The 10,135-nt window shown below is 33.1% G+C and overlaps 1 protein-coding gene across 1 annotated transcript in view; it reads left to right on the plus strand.

The window, feature by feature from the left end:
- LOC133199157 (techylectin-5B-like) overlaps positions 1 to 10,135 on the plus strand; it is a 141,617-nt gene that overhangs the window by 15,422 nt on the left and 116,060 nt on the right. The window lies entirely within an intron of this gene.

Consider the following 10,135-nt stretch of genomic DNA (forward strand, 5'->3'; position numbering starts at 1 on the left):
TTGGAATTTTAATTCGAAATAATAAAGACATTAAAGGCATAACAATTGAGGGTGAAGAGTATAAACTTTCACAATATGCTGATGATACCTCTCTTATTTCAGATGGTTCACCTACATCTATGGATGGTATTCTTCGAGAACTAGATTGTTTTGCAATTACTTCAGGGTTAAAGATTAACTTCCTAAAAACAAAAATGGTTTGGATTGGAAGTAAGAAATTTTCAAAGGAATTTTTTCACCATTCTCGGTGGAAGCTTGATTGGGATAATTCAAATTGTGATCTATAAGAATAAAATTTTCAGTCAATTTGGAGGAAAATCTTGAATTAAATTACATGACAAAATTAAATGATGTCAAAACACTGTTATGCAGTTGGAGTATGAGGAAACGTACCCCAATTGGTAGATTAACAGTAATTAAAACTTTAATTATACCTAAACTAAATCATCTGATTCTCACCCTACCAAATCCTTAATCTGAATTTCTAAAAATATTTGAGACAGAGTTGTTTCATTTTCTATGGAATAGTAAAATACATAAGATAAAGATAAATGTTATAGTTCAGGACTATAAATATGGAGGTATGAAAATGATAGATTACACAGAATTCATTTCTGCTCTAAAATCAAGTTGGGTTAGAAGACTTATTCACTCAGATGCAAAATGGATAAAGCTGTTTGAAGTTGAACTAAGAACAGACATTGAAAGCCTGTGGATAAGGGGCACAGATTACATTCTAAATTTAACAAAGAAATTAACAAATGATTTTTGGAAAGAAGTCATTAGTTCCTGGGTAAGACTTATAAATATACACCAAGAAAACAGACAGGTGTTATCAGAACACATATGGAATAACCCATACATAATGATTAACAGACAATCTTTTTTCTGGAAAAGCTATTTTGATGAAGGCTTTGTCTTTTTACATGACCCTTTTGATAATGATAGTAATTTTTTTAAGTTTTGATACCATAGTAAATTCAAAAGTGAAAACAAATTTTGTTGAATATAATGGTCTTAAGAGAGCTGTATTAGAAAGACTGAAGTATGCAAGAATAGAGGAAATTAAAAGGTTAAAGACTATTGGACCAAATAATCCAAATTCTATTTTTATATTCTATAGAAACAAAAAAGGGTGTAAGGATATGTACAACATATTTATCAATAAAAAGAGAGAGCCTATCAGTTCTCTCTTAAAATGCAAGGAAATTAATGTTTTCTTTGCTGAAGCAGATTGGCATAAAATATTTGAACTTCCTTTCAAAATCACTCAGGAATCTAAATTTCACTGGCTTCAATTTCAAATATTACATAGAATTATCCCAACAAATTATTATCTTTTTAGATTGAAGTTGATTGATTCACCAGCATATACTTTTTGTTCAAGTGACATAGAAACAATTGATCACTTATTTGTTGAATGTTTCAAAGTAACAGAATTATGGTGTAGCATTGAAGAATGGATTTTGGAAAAATTAGATATTCATTGTAGTTTTGACAGACTAGCTATACCTTTTGGTAAATATGAAAACAAGAATATATATGCAAATTACAAAACTTAATAATACTTATTGTAAAACAATTTATTTTTGCTAATAAATATAAAAGTGTTCCAAAATTAAATATTGATATTCTACTGAAGAGGATCATATACAGAATTTTTATAGAAAAGGTTTTGCTGTTACAAAGCTGTAGATATATGGAATATGAAAGGCATTGGCAAAAAATCTGTGATGCACTTTGAACAATCTTGTCTATTTTTATGACGAACTGTAATGGAATATTTAGTTGTTATTTGATTGTCAATATCTATATATGCATTTTTCTACCACTGCTGACCCCCCCCCCCATTTAAAAAAATAACTTTCACGGTTACAAGTAAATTTTGTACTGCTGTAAGAACAAAAGTATTAAGAAATTCATTGTGTATAATTATGTATAAGTGTTTATATATTTATATATATATAACAATTTTGCTTTGTACACTTGTGAAAGCTAATAATAATAATAATAATAATAATAATAATAATAATTATCATTATTATTATTATTATCAAAAAAAAAGAAAAAAAAGAAGAAGATGTTTTTATGACAATCAAAGTTTGGTTAGATAACAAGAGATTCTAGATTTTCAAGTTTGAAGGTATACTTTTTTTAAAAGATGGTTTCCATGGCAACGGAATGTCTGATCAATTTAATATATATTTCCTTAGCAATACATTCACCTTAACATATCCCACAGTATAAATAATATAGATATTTACGGAAGAAATCATAGATGCTACCACAATTATACATCTGTTAAATGACATAAGAAGCTACATTTTCAGGTCTGAAAGTATACGTTTTTAAGTCACCTGAGTCACTCAGGTGACCTATTGCTATCCGTTTTTGTCTGTCGGCGTGCGTCGTGCGTCGTGCGTCGTGCGTTAACATTTGAACATTTTTAGCTTCTTCTCTGAAACCGCTCAACCAATTTCTACTAAATTTGGCATATAGCATCTATGGGTGAAGGGGAACAAAAATTGTGAATTTCATGGTCCCTGCCCCCCTGGGGCCTGAGGGGTGGGGCTAAAACCACCAAAATTAATGCAATCTTTAAAAATCTTCTTCTTTACTCCTGGACATCAAGTAGTCAAACTGTTGGCATCATTGTGATAAGCATTGAGTTCTCTACCAAAATTGTGAAATTCATGGCCCCAGGGTCAGGGGTTCTGGTGCTAGGGCGGGGCTATATAGATCATATAGTGAAAGTGCATTATTTCTTTGAAAATCTTCTTCTCTGCTCCTGGGTATTAAATAAACTAACTAAGTATATAGTTATGATGAGTAAGAGTGACTCTTCCAAAATTGTGAAATTCATGGCCCCAGGGGCAGGGGTTCTGGTGTTAGGGCGGGGCTCTATTGATTATATAGTGAAAATGCATTAGTTCTTTGGAAATCTTCTTCTCTGCTCCTGGGTATTAAATAAACTAACTAAGTATATAGTAATGATGAGTAAGAGTACCTCTATCAAAATTGTGAAATTCATGGCCCCAGGGGCAGGGGTTCTGGTGTTAGGGTGGGGCTCTATTGATTATATAGTGAAAATGCATTAATTCATTGAAAATCTTCTTCTCTGCTCCTGGGTATTAAATAAACTAACTAAGTATATAGTTATAATGAGTAAGAGTGCCTCTTTCAAAATTGTGAAATTCATGACCCCAGGGGCAGGGGTTCTGGTGTTAGGGCGGGGCTCTATTGATTATATAGTGAAAATGCATTAATTCATTGAAAATCTTCTTCTCTGCTCCTGGTTATTAAATAAACTAACTAAGTACACAGTTAGGATGAGCAAGAGCGCCTCTTCCAAAATTGTGAAATTCATGGCCCCTGGGTCAGGGGTTCTGGTGTTAGGGCGGGGCTCTATTGATTATATAGTGAAAATGCATTAATCTTTTGAAAATCTTCTTCTCTGCTCCTGGGTATTAAATTCAGTAACTAAGTACATAGTTATGATGAGCAAGAGTGCCTCTTTCAAAATAGTGAATTTCATGGCCCCTGGGTCAGGGGTTCTGGTGTTAGGGCGGGGCTCTATTGATTATATAGTGAAAATGCATTAATCCTTTGAAAATCTTCTTCTCTACTCCTGGGTATTATTGAAACATATTAAATACATAGTTATGATAATCAAGGATGCCTCTTTCAAAATTGTGAAATTCATGGCCCCTGGATCAGGGGTTCTGGTGTTAGGGCGGGGCTCTATTGATTATAAAGTGAAATGTTTTAATTCTTTAAAAATCTTTTTCTCTGCACCTGGGTATTATTTAAACAAACTAAGTACATTGTTATGATAAGCAAGGATGCCTCTTCCAAAATTGTGAAATTCATGGCCCTGGGGACAGGAGTTCTGGTGCTAGGGCGGGGCTATATAGATCCTATAGTGAAGGTGAATTATTTCTTTGAAAATCTTCTCTGCCCCTGGGTATTGCTTAAACAGGCTAAAGTACATTGTTATGATACACAAGGATGCCTCTTCCCAAAATTGTGAATTTTATGACCCCAGGTTTAAGGGTTCTGGTGAAGGGGGGGGGGGGGGGGCTTCTATTGATTATAAAGTGAAAAGCAAAATTTCTTTGAAAATATTCTTTTCTTCTTCTGGTTAAAAAAGCAAAGAAGCTAAGTGTATAGTTATGATGAGCAAGTGTGTTTCTTCCCGAGGAGTGAATTTCATGACCCCTGGGTCAGATGTGCTGGTGTGAGGGTGGGGCTCTTGATAATTTAGTGAAAATGCATTAATTCTATTAAATAATCCTGTTTGCTCCTTAGTGTTAAGCAGATAAACAAAGTGATGATGAGCAAACATATGGTCCCAGGGTCAGAAGATCTGGTGTTTTGGGGGTGGGGGGTTGGGGGGGGGCTCTATTGATAATATAGCGAATCTGTAGTAAAAATGCATTATTTATTTAAAAATCTTCTCCGCACCTGGGCATATCTGAGGCAAACAGAGTAAAAGTTTTTATAAGGAAGGGAATTTTTACCAGATTTTTGAACATCTGGACCATTTGGTCAAGTGTTCTGGTCCTGGCCAGGGCTCTATTAGTTTGTATTCTACTGAGAGGAGTTATTCCCCTTTACCATTTACTTTTGATAATTTATCACTGTAAATAATGTACTTGAAAGGTAAATAGAATAAGAGAATTTTGCAAAAACTTTAATTGTATAATACAAAAAGTACTTTCATAGTTTTAATGATCAGATAGACTTGTAAGTAGTAGATAAATAAAAATGAGACAAAAATAACTTGTCTTATTAAATATTCATCAAAGACCAAGAGATGCCAATGTAAGAGATTTCAACAAGGGATTAAAATAGTACAGAAGCATTGATAATTTGTTAATATACTGTATAGTGATAGTGATAAATGGGGAACAGATTAGAATCTAATTTATGAACTGTTAATGAATATTAAGACCAATTATTTTGTTGATCATGATCACCCTATTTTTCTTGCTTTTGGGCAACAAAGCTTCACCTTTCAGTTCATTTTATACTCTATGCATCCTTGAAATTGTTTTATCATACTCAGGTGACCGTTAAGGCCCTTGGGCCTCTTGTTTAAAGATGAAGTCCATGGCAACGGAATGGTTTATCAATTTATTTTTTTCTTTGTAATACAGTCACCTTAGCATATAGCGAAGTATTAATATGGACATTTACTGAAGATATTATAGATGTTACCAAAATTAAAGATTTGTTAAATGTCAATTAAAGCCAGATTTTCAGGTATGAAGAAATACGTTTTTTAAGACGGTTTCCATGGCATAGGAATGTCTGATTAATTTAAAATATATTTTCTAGGTAATTGGTATCAAAATTAAAGATTGGTTAAATGACAATAGATGCCAGATTTTAAGGTCTGAAGGTACTTGTTTTTGACCACGGCTTCCTTGGCAACGGAATGCCTGAACAAATTAAAATATATTTTTAGTAACACACTTGCCATATCATCGCCATAGTAAATATAAATATTTTCTGAATAGGGGCCTAAAATGGCCAAAACAATATATAGTTCTTTACGGAACGCAGTACAGTTAAGGTGCGCAGTGGAAATATCGGCAATTTTTGTGATTAAAAATATATTTCTTAATCAGGACGGCGATTCTTTTTAGTACTTTATTTATATCGGACAAATGTAATTATGGTTAACAACTAGATATTGAGGACGATAAGATTTTATATTAAGACTTGTCACGTGATGCGGCAGTCATGTGATTTTAGCACATATACTTGCAGTATTGAGGTCACCTATAAATTTCACTAGTGCAAGGGCATAACGAAGTTAAAATTCTAAGTTTAGTTTATAAATATTTTCAACACGCATTGTAGTTTCAGAAAAGTGCTGCGATCCTATAGGGATTCTGCTATTTCATTGTTAAAATCATATTTGAATGACCGCATGCTGTATTTTTTGAAGGTCAACGGCATTAAATATAGGTAAAATTAATTCATTTTCAAGATTTCACCAGGATCGCAGCACTTTTCAGATACCTTAATACGTCTAGAGTTTATTTGTAAAAGCTTACTATGATCCATTGGGTGCATGACCTTGCACTAGATCGATTTATTAAGACTCTTACATTACCCTCCGATGTACTCGCATACAAATATATGGCAGTATCAATTAAATAGGAAATGTACGGAAAATATATGAATAAAATCATAAAGAAAAGATTGCAATTAAGTTAATGGCCTCTTAAATATCGGCAAATAGTATTTTATTTAATCATAGAATACATTTTTCGTCATGAAAATATTACTTGATCCGCCTCTCACTGCATACAAACTGCGTCAAGTTTTACGAAATGACGTCACATCGACAAGTGCATTGCGATCAGGGACTTGTCTACACCTTGCTATGTGGGATTTAACTAAAGACAAAACAGCATGTTTTAGTAAGTTTTGATGTAGTTTGATAGTCTCGTACAGTTTAAAATAGCAAATCATTTGATTCTGTAGTACTTTTAATCATTGGTGGTTTTGTATGATGTCATAGTTAATATTTCCCGTAAAAATTAGGCTCTGCCCCCTTTTTGCAGCCTTAACTGTGCTGCGAATGTTCCGTCTTACAGATCAATAGATAGGGCTCATAGCAGGTATGAGCGGTACGGAGGTAGGTTAAGGCTTCCCGTAGAATATCACAGTGCACTCTGTGCTTTCACATCTCTGAACTACCAGAGTATGACGTCAAAATGGAAAATGACGTCAAGTCACTGCAAACTTGAGGTGTTATGACTGGGAGAGTGTCAGAACTTTACACTTTATTTTAAACTGCATGTAAAATGCTAGATAACTACTGCAAAATTCACGGGTCGTTAAATGTTTTTTAAATCTTGTATGTCTGAATATTTTAAAAATACACCGCTTACCTACCCTTGATTGAAATTCGGCATGTTCAAAATGCTTATGAAAAATATACTTTTGAAACGTACTCTGTTTTATACCCGTGGTTGGAGGTAGAATTTATTTTGTGTGTATAATAGAGTCCGGCGCAGGTGATTAATGAGGATTAATCTGAGAATTTTTGTGGAACTCTTTAACAAGAGGTTGTTCTCTAACTGAATCTTGCTTTGGAAAAATGTGTGTTGGCTTTGTTTAATACAGATTACGATATTGTGTGGAAATACCCTCAAATTTGTAGGTAAGTTAGGTAAGTTGAATTTCTCAGGAAATATTTTGTGCCCAAGTAATACTATGACTTTTCCCAAGCATACTTCGGATACACAAGGATACGATGAGTTTATTTATATAAGAAAATGTCAATAATTAATGTGTTAATCAGCTGCGCCGAAGCGATTTATATGAAACTCTTCAAAAATTTATATATGTCCTTCACGTTATCAACAAAGTCATGTGATATCATAACAAATATGTTAATATATAGCCGAAGAAACCCCTTAATTGGAAGTACTAAAGTTCATTACTTATAAATTAAAACCAAAACCGACCTCGCAATGACATATTATGTTTAGAGCGCATTTTAAAGCTTCGGGAAGCCTTAACATAGCTGCGTAAACGGGAGATGCTTACTCCTCCTAGGCACCCTATTCCACCCCTGTAGTTTCCGGGCTATTGTGTTTTATGTGCCTGTTCACAGATTTGAATTGTTTGTAGATTTTTTTTTAGATCGATCACTGTTCGTTATTTTTACCTTTTTCACAAAATTACTTTGACAAACAATCATTTGTGATAATTGATATTTTTAAACGTTATATATAATTTAAATCAGTGTCATCTTTCTTCGTACTCGAACGTACTTGATTATTTATTTAAAAAAAAAAAAAGCTATATAAAATTTTATTTGGAAGGTTATCTACGTGACCCAAGGGTTGTGGTTTGTGACGAGGTGTGCTGCTTTGCTTTCAAAAGGAGAGAGAGAGAGAGAGAGAGAGAGAGAGAGAGAGAGAGAGAGTTAAACATGCTTGATTGTTGTGTGTTGATCCTTCTGGCAATAATGTATAAGGGAATTAATTTTTTTTTTTTATCAAACTCCACTATTTGTTTCAAAACATTTTCATTACGTGTCCTTGATATTCACCAGTTACTGGTGTCAGTGATATAAAGGAGATTCTTATAATGATTAAGCCTCATTCCGTATGTTACAGAATGTTTATGACTTGTCTTTGGCATCCAAGCAAGTCTTAGATATAAGATTGTAATAAGGGAAACTCTTATCATGATAAAGCATCAATAAGTGCGTTACATAATGTTTATATGTCTTTGGCACCACACGTAGTAATGGCATTTATATGAAGGACAGATTGCATGATGATAAAGACCCACTAAGAGTGTTATGATGTTTTTGAGGTGTAGCTGAAGTACAGTTACTATTGGTATTTGGACAGTAATGGCAGTGATATAAAGGAAACCATTATGATGATAAAGCACGGAATATATCTGATGAATTATAATTACTAATGAAAAGGAGAAAAGGAGACACCTGTGATGCAGTAAAGCAGTATACCAGTACAATTCCACCTGAACTTATACCTTTGATGTTTTCAGGTCAGTATTTGCTCTGTCCCGATTTTTAATGGACTTTTGAGCTACTGGAAATTTTCAACATTCAATATCTTATAACATACATAAAACCAAGTAACTGTGCGGTATAATACACAGTAAGAACTATACGCATTTTCAATACTCGCGGAATTCCAGGATGAATACTGTTTTTGCTCAATTTAATTAAAAAACAATAACACTTTTAAATTACTAAAAATTTACTTAAAATTATAAATAAAAAAATACTGACTATTAAATACAAAATGTTAGCCATATATATATATATATTTTTTTTCTTCATGCTCGCTTTGTTAAACGTCGTGTTAAATAGCAATATGAAAAAAAAAAAATTTTCCTTTATGCATGCGTATTATAAATCCATGCCAAATGATAAAATCGCAATTGCCAGAGAGCAAACAAGATCTCACATTTTTTAGACAATGTTTTAAGGTAAAGTTAGTCTGCAAAATCCAGAGGATGAATTACTTCCTTTAAGCTTTGCTTGAGGAAGGCTTACAGGTGCTTAAAGGTCATCTTTCAGTTACCATTAAGCACCCTTAAACCATCTTGAATTATTATTTTCGCCATCATTAAGGTACCATCACGGCATTTCAAACTACCTAATGCAATGATTATAAGTAGATAGACAGTCTTTAAGCAGCCATTAAGCCAATATTAAGCCAGATTTATAGATGCTTAATGTATTTAAAACATCTATAAGTCACTTTTAAGCCACCAAAATGCAATCGATGTTCTGTATTAATAGATAAAATACTATTCATATAAAAACTTCTACAGCAGACGAAAAAAAGAACTTGCCGTGGCCTTCAATTTGACATTCAGACATATCGACGACGTTGTTTTATTAATTAGAATTAGTTTTTCCCATTCCTGTTACAGGGATTTAAACAGTCAATTTAAAAGGTCAACATTTCTTAAATTCTATTGTCTTTATAATGACCTTGTTAGCAAATTTGACCTATCATTAGGTCGTATTTTGGCTAACCTATTTCATACCAATTGTGAATCTTTTTTTAAAGTAAATTTGACTACAGAATGTTCCGTATAGTTGGTCAATACATAGGGCTCCTGGCGGGTGTGACCATTCAACAGGGTATGACTGTCTTTCCTAGGCACATGATCCCACCTCTGTTGTTTCCGGGGATCCGTGTTTACAGAATTGATTTATTTGTAGATTTTTTATAGATCGATCACTGTTCGTTATCTTCATTTTTTCATTTAATCTCGCCAAGTATAAATGCCGGATTAAAACATTTGTTTAAATATAAAACTCGGTTTCTCTATGGTTTTTCTTTAAAAAAAATCTCAATTATTCAAGTGTAAAATAAATACCAAAAAATAAAACTTTTAACATGGGTCATTTCCGTTATTCGATTTAAATATCAGAGTTTCAAATCCTCTATAATGCTGCCATCTTATATACCCTTTCCAAATTTCAGAATAGAAAAACAAGGCAAGAACAATAAGACAGAGCGTCCGTTATAATATGCTTATCCTTATGCACATGAAATAACAAGATTTGTCATACGTTATTGTGATAAAACTGGGTTGCTTTTGGGAAATCCGCCAAGCA

This window comes from Saccostrea echinata, unplaced genomic scaffold (genome assembly GCF_033153115.1).
Source record: "Saccostrea echinata isolate AGI-Se365-2 ecotype Australia unplaced genomic scaffold, CSIRO_AGI_Sech_v1 ptg000033l, whole genome shotgun sequence".
Lineage (NCBI taxonomy): Eukaryota > Metazoa > Mollusca > Bivalvia > Ostreida > Ostreidae > Saccostrea > Saccostrea echinata.